Source organism: Dermochelys coriacea, chromosome 9, assembly GCF_009764565.3.
Source record: "Dermochelys coriacea isolate rDerCor1 chromosome 9, rDerCor1.pri.v4, whole genome shotgun sequence".
In the NCBI taxonomy this organism is placed as follows: Eukaryota; Metazoa; Chordata; order Testudines; family Dermochelyidae; genus Dermochelys; species Dermochelys coriacea.
In genome coordinates, this window is record NC_050076.1 from 47,211,574 (window position 1) to 47,228,746 (window position 17,173).

Consider the following 17,173-nt stretch of genomic DNA (forward strand, 5'->3'; position numbering starts at 1 on the left):
TAGACATTCTTGCTCAGGCTGGGAGGGTCTTGGAGCTCAGGTTCCAGCACAAGTTGCAACATCTGTGCTGTTATTTTTAGACCCATAGCCCAAGACCCACAAGCCCCTGTCAATTAACCTGGGTTCTGAGACTCAATACCACAGATTTTTCTTTGTAGACATACCCTCTGTGACTTGTCAAGGGTATGGTGGAGCAGGATTTGAACCCAGATCTCCTAAAGCCCAGGCTAGTGCTCTAATCACTGGACCATTTATCTTCTCCCCTGCATTTTATAGGGGATACACAGTTACACATGCAAGTCTGAAAAAATCAGAATATTCGGCTGTAGACTGGAGTAGATGACCCTTGCGGTCCCTTCTATAACCTAATGATTCTATGATTCAGGGGTATTCTTAAGAATTTAGCTATGATGACTCTCACAGTTAAGTCTCCTTGCACTGCCCTGAAAACACAGCCCTCTAGATTCTAATCTTTAAACAGCATTCTGTCCACGTGAGCCTGAGATTTTAGTTTAGATTAAGACTTGCTGCAGCCAAAACATACTTCTCCCCAGGTACAAGCCTGGTTCCAAAGGCAGGAATATAAACGCCACAGAAACAGTTAATTTTATTTCATCTACTTTATTAGCACTATCAAGATCTATATTTTTGCTGCTTTGGGCCCCATAGTTTATATATATGTTCTATTGTTCTAATGTTCTATTTTTATAGTGCTTTTCACAACCAATTGTTGTCCCAAAGCATTATTTATTAAAGACCAATATCTATTTTAACAGATTGGTCTCACAATTTAGCCCTTTGCCTGAAGCTATGGTAATGGGCCCTGAAAGAGCCATTACATTATTTCCAGCAGGGGGGAGTCGCTGCAACTTGGGGGCTGCTTAGGTCATGAAGCTAAAATGTCTTTTTGCAACCAACCAAATTGTTTTCCCAGTAGCACTACAGGAAAGCCACATCTGTGAGCAGGAGATGGTGCTGGTAGCTCTCTGACTGTGCAGTTAGAAAGGGAGGCCACATCAGTGCAGCCTGGGGAAGTTTCACCCAGTAACTAAGGCCCCAGGAAAAGCAGCATGAAGAGGTGAACTGAAAGTAAGTCTCTGGGGGAATACAGTTGAAAGCCAGATCGAGCCAGGGAGAAGATATAAGTTTCAGGAAGCCCAGGGGTACACAGCAAGGGAAGCCTCAGGTCCATGATTGCTGCACAGAAATTGAAGCCTGCAGGAGACACCCCAAATCAACAGCAGGCCCAAAACCAGAGTAGGAAGGATAGGACCAAGGGAGAGAGAGATAGACCTGTCCAGTGCAGAAGCCTCACAGAACATAGAAGCCCCATTATGAGAAGTATTGTGAACAAAGGTTTCAGATACAAAATAGCAGAACTACTAACAGTGGTGTGTAACTTATGGCTTAAATCAGTTTCTGTAGCAGATGACTGGCGGATAGCTAATGAAATGCCAATTAAAAAAAAAAGGCTCAGAGGCAATCCTGGCAATTACAGGCCAGTAAGCCTAACTTCAGTACTAAGCAAATTGTTTGAGAACAGTAGCAAAGAACAGAATTATCAGACACAGATGAAAATGATATATTGGGGAAGAGTCGCCACAGTTTTTGTAAAGGGAAATCACGCCTCACCAATCTATTAGAATTCTTTGATGGTGTCAACAAGCATGTGATCCACTTGATATAACATACTTGGACTTTCAGAAAGCTTTTGACAATGTCTATCACCAAAGGCTCCTAAACAAAGTAAGCAGCCATGAGATGAGAGAGAGAAGGTTCTTTCATGGATCAGTACCTCATCAAAAGATAGGACTAAATGGTCAGTTTTCACAGTGAATAGTAAATAGCAGGGTCCCCCAAGGATCAGCACTAGGACCTGTGCTGTTCAACATATTCATAAATTATTTGGAAAAAGGGGCAAACAGTGAGGTGGCAAAGTTTGCAGATGATACAAACTTACTCCAAACAGTTAAGTTCACAGCTGACTATGAAGAGCTACAAAGGTATCTCACAAAACTGGGTGACTGGGCAACAAAACAATGAAATTCAGTGTTGATAAATGCAAAGTAATGGCATACTTGGAAAACATAATCCCAACTATACATACAAGATGATGGGATCTAAATTTTCTGTTACCATTCAAGCAAGAACTTGGAGTCATTGTGGATAGTTCTCTTAAAATATCTGCTTAATGCACAGCGGCAGACAAAAAAGCTAACAATGTTGGAAACCATTAGGAAAGGGATTGATTATAAAACAAAATATCATAATACCACTATATAAATCCATGGTACACTCACACTTTAAATACTGCTTGAAGTTCTGGTCACCACACCTAAAAAAATATATATTAGAAATAGAAAAAATTACACAGAAGGGCAAGAGAAAGGAGTGGGATATGGACCAGCTTCCATACGAGGAGAGATTAAAAAGACTGGGACTGTTCATCTCAAGAAAGAGGTGACTAAGTGGGGGATATGATAGAGATCTATAAAATCATAAATGGTGTGGAGAAACTGAATAGGGAAGTGTTATTTACCCCTTCATGTAACTCAAGAACCAGGGGCCATCAATGAAATTACTAGGCATCAAACAAACCAAATATAAAGAAGTACTTCTTCTCACAACGCATTGTCAATCCATGGAACTCGTTGGTAGGGAATGTTGTGAAGGCCAAAATTATAACCGAATTCAAAAAAGAATTAGATAAGTTCATGGAGGATAGGCCCATCAATGGCTATTAGCCAAGGCAGTCAGAGACACAACCCCACGCTCTGGGTATCCCTAACTACTGACTATTACAAGCTCGGGGACTGGATGACAGAGGATGGATCACTCAGTAAAACTGCCCTGTTCTGTTCATTCCCTCTTAAGCTTCTAGTACGAGCCACTGTCAGAAGACACTATATTGAACTACATAGACCATTGGTCTGACCCTGTATGGCCATTCTTAAGGGCTTTTTCCCCTCCCAGAGTGCCTGGGCTCACAGAGATTAGAACCTATCTAGATCAAATAAAGAAAAGGATGCATTGAGCTGTAGCTCACGAAAGCTTATGCTCTAATAAATTTGTTAGTCTCTAAGGTGCCACAAGTACTCCTTTTCTTTTTGCGAATACAGACTAACACGGCTGCTACTCTGAAACCTAGATCAAATAGAAACTGATGAGCTATCTATCAAGCTGCATTGTGCCCTAATGCTGTTTACTGTCAGTGCAGTCCTTTCCCTGACCTAGCCTACATCTTCGCTAAGACATCCTCTTTGTCTGCCAGATTGAGTAATGATCCCTGTTTAGTTTATAACCTCTCTGCGAGAAAGTCATTTTGAGGTAGGGGAACCACAGAGCATTAGATCTATTTACAGAACCACATGCCTAGACCCCAATTCATGTGCGTGATTATGGGGGACCCAACCTGAGCTCTGGATAGTCTGAGTCACATACCAGTGCAGTAGCTGGCCCTGCAATGAGGAGCATGAGCCCTGGCTGACCCACTGCCCATGCAGGTTTGGCCCTGCTAGCCCCCCTGCCCCGTGATGAGGAGGGGCAGCCTAGTCAGAATTGAGGGAGTGGCATTGCAACGTGGTGCACAGGGTTCACCGTGTCACTCACTCAATTTTTGCCCTCCCTTCCCTCCCGTCATGACATAGGCAGGGGCTTTAGGGGCTTCAGCCCAGGGCCCCGGCTAAAGGGGGGCCCTGCAAAAATAAATCACAGGCAGAGATCTCCAACTCCAGGCCACTAAAAGTCTTGCAGTGCAGTGGGACACTCAAACAGGCTGCCTGCATGCTGTGGCCCCACGCCACTCGCAGAAGCAGCCGGCTGCTAGCACATCTCTGCGGCCCCTGGCACGAGATGGGGTGGAGGGGGGTGAAAAAAGAGACAGCTCTGTGCACTGCTCCCGCCCCAAGCACCAGCATCATCCCTGCCCCCAGCACCAGCACCGTCCCTGCAGCTCCCATTGGCTGAGCTACGGGGGCAACGCTTGCAGGCACAGGCAGTGCATGGAGACACTCCAACCCCCTCCCTCCAGGGGCTGCGGAGACGTGCTAGCAGCCAGCCACTTCCGGGAGCAGCTTGGAGCTATGGCAGGCAGCCTGCCTGCCTGCGCCCTGCTGTGCCGCCGGCCAGGAGCCACCTGTGGTCAGCACCTCCCAGCCAGAGCCTGCACTTTGCACCCCCTCCTCCAACCCCAACCCCCTGCCCCAGATCAGAATCCCCCTCCTGCACCCAAACTCCCTCCCAGGAAAAAGACTTGTATAGAGGGGCCCCACAAAATCTAATAGCCCCGGGCCCACAGGAGAGTTAATCCGGCCCTGGATGTAAGGATTACAGGGCCAAACCTGAGCAATGCTATACCCCACATGTGCCAGGTCACAATGCCACTCAGTGGCATGATGGAGGGGAGGAGGCCAAACCTGAGCAGGGAGTGGGGTGGTCAGTGCTGCTCCTCCTCACTGCTGCTGCAGGGAGGACTCTTGCATCGATACCTGAACCAGACCAGCCACTGCTTTGCCACAGTCATCCAGACACTGGCCAGGGAGCTGTGGTGGGTGCCTGCACAGGGCAACCAGCTGGGAGAGAGCAGCAAGGTTTGCCTTGAGCCTAGTGATGGATTAGCCCCGCGGCCTATTTGGCCCCTGATAGTTGTAGCACCTACAGTGCTTGCCACAACAACTAATACTACCTCTCTTTGAACTCTTAAACCCTGGGAAGGAGCTGTGCAAAAGACTGTAGGCATTGCACCATGTAGGGTGCCCAAACAGTTGCATGAGTAGGGATCTGAATCCATGCAATGCTTGTAAAATGTTGCCCTTAATAAGATGCTTTATATACAAGACAGTGGGACTGTGACTCTTCCACTATACAAAACAGTATTGTGTGTGTGCGCAATTCAGTTTGACTGGCTTAGAACCATCAGCAAAATGGATCAAATCTTACTTTCCAAAGTGCAGGTTCTAGGCATACTAGATGCTTGCCTCTTGCTCAGGATGATCAGTGAGCACTTAATTAGAAGGATCTGTTCAGAAATGATCCCTCTGAAGTTTTTAAAAGTTTTCCAGACTGGATGGGGTTTTCCCCTTGAGAGCACGATACACAAGCAGGTGGACATATTTACAGCATATTGGTGTGTCAAGTTAACTTTAATGACCTGTGCTAGGCTAGTAATATAATACGCAGTGCCCTCGCAAGACGTGTATTAGACCTCTCTCAAGTGACAGTTTCCTATGTCATGGCTCTCTGTGCAGGGACTATCGATCACTACCCAACTCCTCTTTGAACCAGCTTACTGTAATAGATTCAGTTTTATTGCTGGGGAGTGTCTATGAAGTAGGCATTTGGCTAAAAATACTATACACAGACAGCCCGAACTAGGACTGTTTTCCTTGACATGTGAACTCTCCAATAACCAGCACTTCCCCCCTTTCTAGCAGGATGTTAGAGGCCACTTTACTCACCCAAGCACTGTTAGACACTCCTCTACCCCCTTTCGTCCACTGACATAAACAGTCCTTATGCTGATTAGAGTGCAAGCCTAGCCACTAACCACTGCAAAAGGAACAGGAAGCGGTAGGGAGTAAGTGGGCCAACGATCCCATCTGCACCAGCCAGCAGAGACTGCCAGCTATGGATAGATATGTCCTTTTAATGGGTGGAGCAGTCTCTGAGGTACAGGGCCTCCAGAAGCTGAAGTAACTGAGGTTTTTGTACAAAATTAGCATCCAAAGGCTTCTGCAAATTAAGCAGGCCTGCTGAATACGCCAAGCATCTAACTCCTACCTGCACCACTCCAGCAGGCCTCCCAGCACCAGCCTTTCTGAGCAGTGAAAGTTCAAGTATCCTCTTTTCCCATTACCATTCACATTTGCTTCTCCAAGTTCTGTCCAGAACCAAACATGGAAGAGCTGAAATACCTTGAGACTATTTTTGTGCTATTACTGACCTGAGCAGAACCAGAGCAACGGAAAGTCTTGAAGTTTGTCCTGGTGAGATCGCTAGCCCAGCTTTACAGATCCAAGAGGTTTTGATAGATAGCACAACTTCTGAGTTCTTGTGTAAACTTGACTTCCAAACTATCTGATGTTCATACACCACTAGTGTACCCTTCCCTGGGGAAAGGATATAAGGAACTTCCCACCCTCCTTCTCTCGCCCTGTTGCACAGGTGAGGCAGAATTGCAATCCCTGTGCCCAAAGGTACGCAGGTTTTCTCCTGGTGGCACATGGCCCTGAAAAGGATTAGGCAGAAGGCTGGGCATTGGGCCACAGAGCAGGTTGTGCCCTACAAAGGAGCGTTGCAGTATACATTGTTCCATGCACGCAAGAGACTTCCCAGATGATGGCCTGGGTCTCCTCCCATGTCTCGACACAGGGCTGTACCTGAATGGAATGATCTGTCTCTAAATGGCTAAATAAATGCCTTTAAAATTAAAAATGCTTATTTACATTATTGGCCCAGAGTATATTTTGTGATTTGCTTCCACTACAATAAAGCCACTTGCTGAGATTCAAGACCCTTGATTTTTTTGGTTACTGTATACCATAAAATTTACTAGAGCTGAGCAGGTAATGCACAACAATTAAGGGTCCCATTCTGCCACCTTGACTTGTGCCGAGTATTATCTTACTCTGTGAGTAACCCAACTGAAATCACAGCATAAAGGGCTCCACAATTGAAGGCAGGTAGAGTTGAGACCTAATTTAACTGTGAACAGAGATAAAATTCATCAAAATATTCACAACTGGGTTGTGGTTTATTTATCTTTCAAAGTTATTCAACAAAATGTTCCTTTCTGGTTGACTATTCGATATTCAAAACTGGTTTTAAACTATAGTTGGCCACAAGCCACATGATGCTGTGAGCTTAACAGTCCGATTTCTGGTGCACATACTCTTGGAAAACAAAGTTCTTATTTGTATCTAATAGCCCATTCTTGTAATGAGCTTTCTAATAGTATTCATGTTAGTTACTAGCACACAAATGAATACAGAAGACTAACAAGTATGCAAGTGAAACATATTTGTATTAAATTCAAATAGATTTTATTTTTGCATGAGTTTTCAGCAATTATGCTCCAAAGTTACAGAATTTACCCATTTGAAATACGAAAAGTGGAATTTGTTAGCTTTGTTAAAATCAGCATTAAAAGGAGCTATTTTTGATGATGCTTTTAGCTGCTCCTGAATTATAAAATACCCTGGGACTCTTCTGACTGATGTTCTATACAGTAAGTACACTTATTGTTGCTGTCAAATATAGCTTATTTCATAAGCTCTAAAACTTGTTTCAAAAACTTCAGTTTCAACTTTCTGGCCTTTAAGATCCAACATGTCAACATAATACCCACGCTAGGAAGGGATACACTGTCTAGGTATTTGTATGGCTTTCACCATGGTAATAGAGTACCTCCCAAATAGTTAGTGATTTATAGATACACTAATATTTCAGTAATGGAGTTATTTTATCTCACAAACAGATTTTTACATATATTGATTAATATTCAGTTATTGCTATTACTTTAAAGTAGCCTATTTTATTTCAAAGTATAGCAGATTAGGCTTATAAAGTTGGTAAAATATCACATTGGCTGATGCATTACATTCTGCTTTTAAATGTACTCGGGTATGTTGGTATCAAGCGAGTTTCCTCTTTGCTCCGCAGTTCTTGTCACCAGGAGTTGAAGTATGCAGACACACCTCTTGACCATGCAGATCTTTGGAATAAAAAAGGAGTTTTGCACTACCTGTTAAACTCTGGGTGCATTAATAAAAAAAATTTTAAATCCACATCAAACAGATGAGGGAACTGGTTTACACTGTAATTACTTCCAAGCTTCTTTACTCAAGAAGCTTGAAAAGCTATTCAGAACGGTTCTGCTGCAGTCCCATGGCACAACAGAGCTCAAAAACATGATGGACTAGGAGTCTGATCCAAAGCCCAGTGAAGTCAAAGCAAATCTCTCCTTTGACTTCAATGGGTTTTGGATCAGGCCTAGGTTAGGAAATGTAACACTTTTCATTAAACAGTGTTTAGTCACCAGCACATTGCAATCAAAGAGCTGTATGTTTAGTGCTGGATGGCAGCTTTCAAAAAACTTGCCAAGGTGGCAGAGGGCCTCATTGCCAGAGGGTGGGGAGCTGTTTAGGTTTTGAAAGCTAGGTCTGCCTTTTTTAAGAAAAATAAAAAGATACCTGTCCTACCATCATAAAATTGTAGGGTGCCACCAACTCTCCAGGGGAGTATCTGAAAGCCCAGGAAGACACGGCCTGGAATTCCATGCTAGCTTTTACCCACACAATGGTATTAGTTGGATAACACATATGCCCATTCCTGAGTAACTCTACACCAAGATTAACTAGGCAATATTTTTCACCTAGGAAATTCAGGACTGGAGTTTCTTGCCTCATTGTGAAATAAATAATGAAATGCAGGAAACTAAGAGAAAGGAGATGATCTTGCATTTCTTACATTTGCAGTGGGTGTTTAAGGCTGGACCCTGCACTTGTGCACACAAGAGAGCCCGCTGTCACCGATCCCATTGAGCTCCCCTTGCAGAACTCTCACTAGGCTACCATGTTTGGACCCAAGTACTGGATCCTTAAATCAGCTAATTGCATAAATCAGCCTCTGTACCAGCTGACTAGAGGATGGCTAATGTGATGCTGATTTTTTTTTAAAGGCTCCAGAAGCGATCGTAGCAATTAAAGGCCAGGAAGCGTAACTTCAGTACCAGGAAAACTGGTTGGAACTATAGTAGAGAACAGAATTATCAGACACAAGTGACACAATATGTTGGGGTAGAATCAAAACAGCTTGTGTAAAGGAAAATCACGCCTTACTGATCTGTTGGATTTCTTTGAGGGGGTCAACAAACATGTGGACACGGATGATCCAGTTGACATAGTGTACTTGGACTTTCAGAAAGCCTTTGACGAGGTCCCTCACCAAAGGCTCTTAAAGTAAGTAGTAATGGGATAAGAAGGAACAGATCAATAACTGGTTAAAGAAAACAAAGGGTAGGAATAGTCAGTTTTCACAGTGGTGAGAGGTGAATAGCAGAGTCCCCAAGGATCTGTACTGGGATCAGTGCTGTTCAACATATTCATAAATGATCTGGAAAAGTAGGGTGAACAGTGAGGTGACAACATTTGTAGATGATACAAGATAGTTAAGTCCAAACCTCACTACCAAGAGTTACAGGGATCTCTCAAAACTGGGTGACTGGGCAACAGAACGACAGATGAAATTGAATGGTGATAAATGCAAAGTAATGCCCATTGAAAAACATAATCCCAACTACACATACAAGATGATGGAATCTAAATTAGCTGTTACCACTCAAGACAGATCTTGGAGTCATCTTGGAGAGTTCTCTGAAAACATCTGCTCAATGCGCAGCGGCAGTCAAAAAAGCTAACAATGTTGGAAACCATTAGGAAAGGGATTGATTATAAAACAAAATATCATAATACCACTATATAAATCCATGGCACATTCACACCTTGAATACTGCATGAAGTTCTGGTCACCACACCTCAAAAAAAAGATACATTAGAAATAGACAAATTATGCAGAAGAGCAACAGAAAGGATTGGGATATGGAGCAGCTTCCATACGAGGAGAGATTAAAAAGACTGGGACTGTTCATCTCAAGAAAGAGGTGACTAAGTGGGGGATATGTTAGTGGTCTAGCAAATCATGAATGGTGTGAAGAAACTCAATAGGGAAGTGCTATTTACTCCTTCATGTAACACAAGAACCACGGGTCACCAATTAAATTACTAGGTATCAGGTATAAACCAAACATAAAGAAGTATTTCTTCACACAACACACAGTCAAGCTGTGGAACTCGTTGGTAGGGAATACTGTGAAAGCCAAAAGTATAACTGGATTAAAAAAAGAATTAAATAAGTTCATGGAGGATAGGCCCATCAATGGCTATTAGTCAAGATGGTCAGGGACACAACCCCTTGCTCTGGGTATCCCTAAACCTCTGACTGCCAGAAGCTGGGAATGAGTGACAGAGGATGGATCACTTGATGATTACTGGTTTTGTTCAATCTCTCTTAAGCTTCTGGCACGAGCCACTGTCAGAAGACAGGATATTGAGCTACATGGACCATTGGTCTGACCCATTATGGCTGTTCTTATGTTCTTGTCCTGTATGCTTCTAAGCCCACTAAATCTTAGTCACATCCTGGAGCTGTCTCTGATTCAAGCCTCCCACGGTCACTCCCTGTCTAGTACCCCTCCTTGAAAGTGCAACCATAACCAGTTGCCCTAGGCCCCAAGATAGTGTTTTAACCCCCAGGTCACCTAAAAATTTCCCAAGCACTCCCCATCCCAGAGCTTCACCCTCCTGCAAGTTTACAGTTTAACCCTTTGGGGACAGGTTACACTTACAGCAGAGAGCTCAGAGGCTCTGCAAAGTAACTTCTTAAACATACACTTTATTCCTAGATTCATGCAAAAACAAGAAAAGCCTCCTTTCAGTGTTCTCACTGTTCCAAGAGCCTTTTGGACCCAAAGACCTTCCTCTTCTCCTGCTCAGCCTTCAGGTTTTTTCTCAGCTGCTGCAACCACCACTCTAACTTGTTCAGGTCAGAGGGGTCTGCTAGCTCCAAGACCACGTGTCTATAAAGCAGCAGATTCTAACTGCTACTCTTTTATTCTCCTTTTCCACTGAGGAATTGCCATTGCTCCAATGCACCTCCCTAAAGACTACCTGGGATAACCAGATTCCTTTAGCTTGGCCAGTCTTTTTAGCATATTCATTGTTCTACCAGTGCAGTCATTCCACACTAATGATTTGTTTGATTGTCCCATAGCTACTTCCACACTGCGTGTGATTTGTGACATGGTCCCTGTTAGCATGTGGCTGATTTAATACACACTGAGGGTGAGAGTTATAAGAGTTCATAAAACCAATCAGAATTCATAAGTTGTACACAGATAGATTTCTCAAAGCACCACAGCAGCATGCTGAATTCTTTGGATGGAAAGGAAAGAGGCATCCCTTCCCCCACTAAAGTGCTGGGTTAGGTCCCACATGTAGCTAAGTCTGGCTCAGAGGTTTAATGTTTGTAAATTATAAAAGACTAATTGCTGTATACTACACTAGGTGCTACATCATATTAAGCTTATCTGCAAAGCAGAGGTATGGAGTGTTGATTTCAATAGAACTCTATCATTTGCAACAGCTGAAGACCTGGCCCCTAATCTAAACTGGTCTCACAGGAGCTGATCTGTCTTGATCATTTGCTGGAATTTAAACAGTTCATTGACAGACTATAACAGCTGGGAAGACAGCAGATGCCTAGAAGGTTTCTCTTTGGCAAAGGGAAAATATTAGATTTATGGCTGTATAAAAGATAAACATTTAAAAAAATACAATAAAAGTGTTATCATGGTTCCTAATTAGTATGAACAGCCACTTTCTCAAACAGAACTACTAATGTCATTTTAGTTGACATTTACTGCTATGTTTTTTTCCCCAGGTTCAGCATCTACCAAATAGATTGTGTATTGCTGGAGCAGAATTACCATTTATTTTGTTACCTACAAAAGCCAGTGGATCTGACACAAGGATCTCACAAGTAGCTGTTTGCATGGAAATTGCATTCCTGAAATATAGGTCCCTTCAAAATAGTTAATCCCTATTTTGGCTAACTAATCAGGGTGATTCAAGTTGTGTAGTCTTATTTTCAAGACCTATTAGTATGCATGGTTTTGTTTATCCAGATGTAGTGAAAAAACACACAGATGAGTCAAGAAGTGGATGGGTATTGGCACGTAAGTGTAAACAGTAGAGAGGAAAAAAAAGGTATCAATGCATATAACTAGTCACTACATACTTCTCAAATGTCCCTTCTTTTGAGGGACACACTCATTTTATAACCAATTCACTATTTGGTGTCCTCTCACTTCTATTGCCGAAAATTCTTTATATCAGACAAAGTCATGAAGCAGAAGCTCATTATACTAAAAGAATTAATCCCACAGTATTTTAAATTTCCCATATGAATATTTTTCTTTGCACTATTAATTATGGGTCTGTCACATTTCATTCCACAGTTGGGCCTTGGCTCGTTGAGAGGTGTACATCTCTGTACTTTACTCTGTGGATTATATTTCTGTGAAAACATTATGTAATGTTGCAAACTTTCTCTGTAGTGGGTTCCCCTCTTAACCCACCATACAACATTTATCAGCTGTACAGCTGTTTGACGTCATCATGACTGAAAAAGTTTATTGGTGGTTGCACCCAGGAGTTTGACATTAAGCTCATTACAAATACATCTAAAAATAATCTCTTTCTGCAGCAGAGTCGCCTGGGCACTCAAGAATTTCTGGGCTGAGAGGAAATTCAGAGGTTTAGTACCCACTAACCCCATCCATTTGTTTCCTCTCCTCCCTCTCCAATAAAGCCACACAGTGTTTACATACTATGAAAATTAATGTTCTCAGAAGGCTGCTTTTCTCCCATCCCTCTCACTAAACTTCAGATTACTGGTGGGCTGGTAAGTCAGCAACGTACCTCCTCTCAATTATTACTTAATTGACTCTTCACTTATTTTACTAATGGCTTCTCAAACATCTCCTCAATGATTCTACACTCCCTCCCTCCCCACCAACCCTCCTGTTTACCATTGGTATATCTGGAGGTTCTGTCCTTGGCCCTCTTCTCCTCACCATCTTATGCCACTATGACTTTATCAACTCTTTTTTTTTTTTAAAAAAGCCCTTAATATATTGGAAGATCATCATCAGGTTCTCCTCAGTCTTCTTTTCTCAAGAAGAAACATGCCCAGTTTTTGTAACTTTTCCTCACAGGTGAGGTTTTCTAAACATTTTATTTTTGTTGCTCTCCTCTGCACTCTCTCAATTTGCCCATATCTTTCCTAAAGTGTGGTGCCCAGAATTAGACCCCATATCCCAGCTGAGGCCTCATCAGTGATAAACAGAGCGAGACAATTACTTGCTGCATCTGATATAAAATATTTCTGTTAGTCCCATTATTTTTTTTAAACTAAAAACACTCCAGAGTCCCTTGGCAAAAAAACAAAAAACCCCTACAGGATATCAGCATACTATATAGCAAAGCAACTTCCTCTTGGAGATGTTGAATAAGCATCAGAGATCATTATGCTGTTGAATATTTTCTTTTGGAGATTTGTGGCTGGGGAAGTCTCAGTAATTTATGAGCTTCTAGAAACTGTAACTTAGCAATAGGTACATCAAGCCCTGTTCCACCTAGCTTTGGGATGCAACTAGACCTGATGCTAACTTCTGTGCTCTCCAGAGATATAGCACCTGGGCTGCAGCATAGGAGGAGTGCAGGGAACAAAGGTGGCTTTGCACCACCACTGTGCTTTCTACAGGAGCCACTAATTGAGTACTCCACAGCCCAAAACACCTGGAGCATTTTATGGTCCCTCCACTTTCTCTCCCACTCCCAATACTCCCCTATGCTGAGGGCTCTAGGCTGCTCTTGCACTGGGGGAAAGATCTGGGGGCAGCCCCAGTCTCCATTTTTTCCTGTTTCTACACCAGGAATGAAGTTCATTTGGTTCTCAGAAAAGCTTGAGATTTTCTTTTAAAATCATGCCAGAAACTCCCCCCTCAAGTATTTTCTTTGCTGCAATTCGTTTGGCAATACCCTATGTTTCCCTAGCCAAGGAACACAAGCTTGCTTTTGCTTCACAGTACTAGGAGAAGCTCACATTCCAAGCAAGCTTGAATAAGAGACTGTGGACCCTGAATACCCCCAGGTCTTGCTAGACCACCAGCAATGGCCAATCTTAGGTCACTCTGATTGCCTGATGGTAAAGCCTCAGAAAGATGACTATTTCTTGCTATTAGAGAGATGAGATGGGAGAGAGGATATATTTTATTGGACCAATTTCTGTTGGTGAGAGAGACACGCTTCAAAGGCATGTCTACACAGTAAAGGAAAAGCCTGCAGCTGGCCTGCGCCAGCTTAATCAGGCTGCGGAGCTGTTTAGACTGCTGGGCTTGGGCGGTCGTCCAGGCTCTAGGACCCTGCAAAGTGGTGATCTCTATGAAGTGAGGGACAGAGGGAGAACTCCTTACCTCAGGAAATGTCCTACTCCATGCCTGTGAAGTACTATGTACGCTTAGGGTTACACACACGACTCTTACTTGTCTCACATGCTTCTAGCTTTTACCACCCCACATACAGATGTCTCTGGGACAAGTTGTGAGCAAATCCCAGAATACCCTCCTTTTTTCGGTCAGATCAGTAGATCACAAGAATAGAGTAATGCATCCTACTGCTTTGGAAACTGGTTTGGCCAGGCATGGGAAAGTAGACTGAATGTATGCCGCAGACTACTAGCCACCCCTGAAGATAATGAGCCTTTATAATGGCAAGAAAGCAGACCAGCCTGCTACCCACCCAGAATGTTGTCACTGCAGATAAGACTAGGTCTCCAAGCAGCACCTGATGGCAAAAATCCAGGGCATACCAGCAATCCCATTCCAGTTTGCTCCTCTTTCCAGAGCTTTCAAGAGTACAGTAAACCTTTAAATGGCCTCAGAACACCCCCAACTCAGGGCAGGCTGCATTAAGACTTTCATTTCCTTCATGAAAAGGGAAGTTCTCCAAACGCAAATACAATTATAAAGTCTGTACCAACTATAATCTACAACCAAAAATCCTGTTTGTAGAATCCCCAGACTCAGCAGGGCTCTCCCCACTCTCCTTTAGCCAAGTTCCACGCAGGTAACAAGCACGCAGGGAGTCCCCCCACGGGGATTTACCTTCCACTGCTGCTCTGAACCTCCCTGGGCTGCATTTTTCTTCCTTCCTGTTCACTGTTTAGCCAGACCCATGTCTCCAGGGGAGGCAGGTTTCCTCAGAGTATTGTTGATTATGGTCTTCTCCCCCACCCAGCACAGCTAACTCCTCTCTCTCACAGCAGCCCCCAGAGGCCCTCTCAAAGCTCCTTTCCCTACAGGCTCCTATTGCCTTTGCTTTCTCTGGGCTTCTAGCAGCTACTCCCAAGAGAATCCTGCAGTTATTTCCTTCCCCCACAGAGAACTGACTCTATAGTCTGTATTCAGTAATACAGTAAATTCAGTAATTCAGCAAAAACTGTATTCAGTACTCCCCTCTCTCACTCACTGTACTAGTTTCCATAAGGCCCAAGTGCTTTTGACCCCAGGCAACTGGGAAACACTTAAGTGGACACAGATGTACCAGGCAGGCTAACTGAATAGGGCCACCTGGCCAAAAGCCTCTTGCTCCTTAAAGGGACAGGCTGCCCTCTTACACTTGCCCTTAACCACTCCTTCTATAATCCTCAAAAATGTTTATTTCAGGTTCACACTGAGAGCTGGTTTTTGTTTGAATGAACTGGTTCACTAATTGTAGTTTAAGCTGATTAGTGCTGTAATGCCTATCTTTGGAGTAATGTCTTCTGAGTAGCTACCTCCAGGATAGAAAGTCAGTATCTCACTGTCCCCTCACCTTATTCACAGACACAGCCTACCACAACAGGGGCCCCTGTGTTTGTCAGTGCTGAGCTGGGCATTCTGCTGTTCACATCTGTGGCAATAACAGACTGGGTCATTTTGTTACTCTACTCAGAATTACTCAGTTCTCTTGGAACAAGGTTAGAATGTTTTAATTGCATGAGCAATAGGAACAATAATATCTTACCTTTAACACCTATGATGATTATAATGTCTATGCATTTTGTTCTGACGGCTGATGCTGCCACTTTACTTGTGCCAGGAGCCCTTGAAAATGAAGCTTTTATTGGAACAAGTAATTTCCTAGTGAAACAAAAAATTAGTTTCTGCCCATGTCACACTCAGCAGGACTGCTGTTCCACATTGCAACTCCACTTGGCAATAAACCCCCACAGAGGACCCAATAAATAATGCGTGACAGAGAGCCACTCTATCTTTATAGGTTTCAGAGTAGCAGCCGTGTTAGTCTGTATTCGCAAAAAGAAAAGGAGTACTTCTGGCACCTTAGAGCACAAGTACTCCTTTTCTATCTTTATAGACTGCTTAAGTGGGATGGTAAATAGATAAACCTGGTCTCCCACACCTCCTTCCAAATTCCCTACTCTCCTTTCTGTTTTCTCCCTAAGAACTGGTTCCCTGCAACTCTTAGCCCCACTGCAGAAGAATTAAAGTGTTCAGAAAGGGTGCAATCAAACAGAATCACCTCATACGTGTGCCATTCAGATTTAACCATTAGATGCCAAAAGAACAAATCATAAAACAGTAGGACTGGAAGGGACCTCAAAAAGTCATCTAGTCCAGTCCCCTATTCAAGTCTTTCCCCTGAGTTCAGAGAAGGAAGTGGGAGCCGTGAAAGCTTTCTCATAGAAAAGTGTCCTCAATTAGCTAGCTGGAAAGTTGAACACATGGGGATGCCCTACACTGTCTCCCCCAAAGAGGAAGGGAGAGGGGCACAAATGCATTTCCCAAGGCTTAGCAGGGAAGGGTGGACAACATGCATTCATCTTGAAGTCTTCCCTAACTCCCAAGAATTATTCTCCAAAGTTGTTCCTCTACTTACATGTGGGCATGGAGAGTAACACCTTAAAGTTGAGGCGAGGCGAGGCGAGGCGAGGCAAGGCCCGGCCTGGCCTGGCCCCACCCCACCCCACCCCAGTCACCTCTTCTACCAATTCCTTTCCTCCCCTAACCAGGACTGCTTCCCATATATAGTCCCACCCAGCTTCCCCAGCCAATGCTTCTTGTCATCTCCTTGCCTCCTATCACCAAACAAACCAAGAGAAATGGTTCCAGGGTCTCTCTTCACGCAGGTGTAGCAGCATGCTACCTGGCCCTACAGTAATGCTCTGCTGCTGTTCAGTACTACACACCACGCATCATGGTGAGAGGAGCCATGGCAGACTTCCAAGAACAAACCCAACTGCATCAGCCCCTGGTCTTAAAAGCAAGATACTACCACATCAGAGAGGAAAGAGCACTAACACTGCAAGGTGCCACAAAGCTTGTGTGTCACAGTTACAGAATTAATTGCACCTCCGATCCTATCATAGCCTTCTTGAGGGCACCCCATGTAGGTCTCAGGATTCTAACCATCACCTTCCTTGGGGCAGGATCCTTTCAGGAGCAATGACAGGGTTATCCTATTGCCAGCCAACCTTCCTAAAGCAAAGTACAATC

At 43.7% G+C, this 17,173-nt stretch overlaps 1 long non-coding RNA gene across 1 annotated transcript; it reads right to left on the bottom strand.

Annotated features, from left to right (window-relative positions):
- Positions 1-7,034: 7,034 nt before the first annotated feature.
- LOC119861732 lies at positions 7,035-16,665 on the bottom strand. Its single transcript, XR_005295008.2, has 3 exons — positions 16,557-16,665; positions 15,684-15,799; positions 7,035-7,711 (listed from the first exon to the last, which is right to left on the bottom strand). It is a non-coding gene; the product is annotated as an uncharacterized LOC119861732 (long non-coding RNA).
- Between the last annotated feature and the right edge of the window lie 508 nt (positions 16,666-17,173).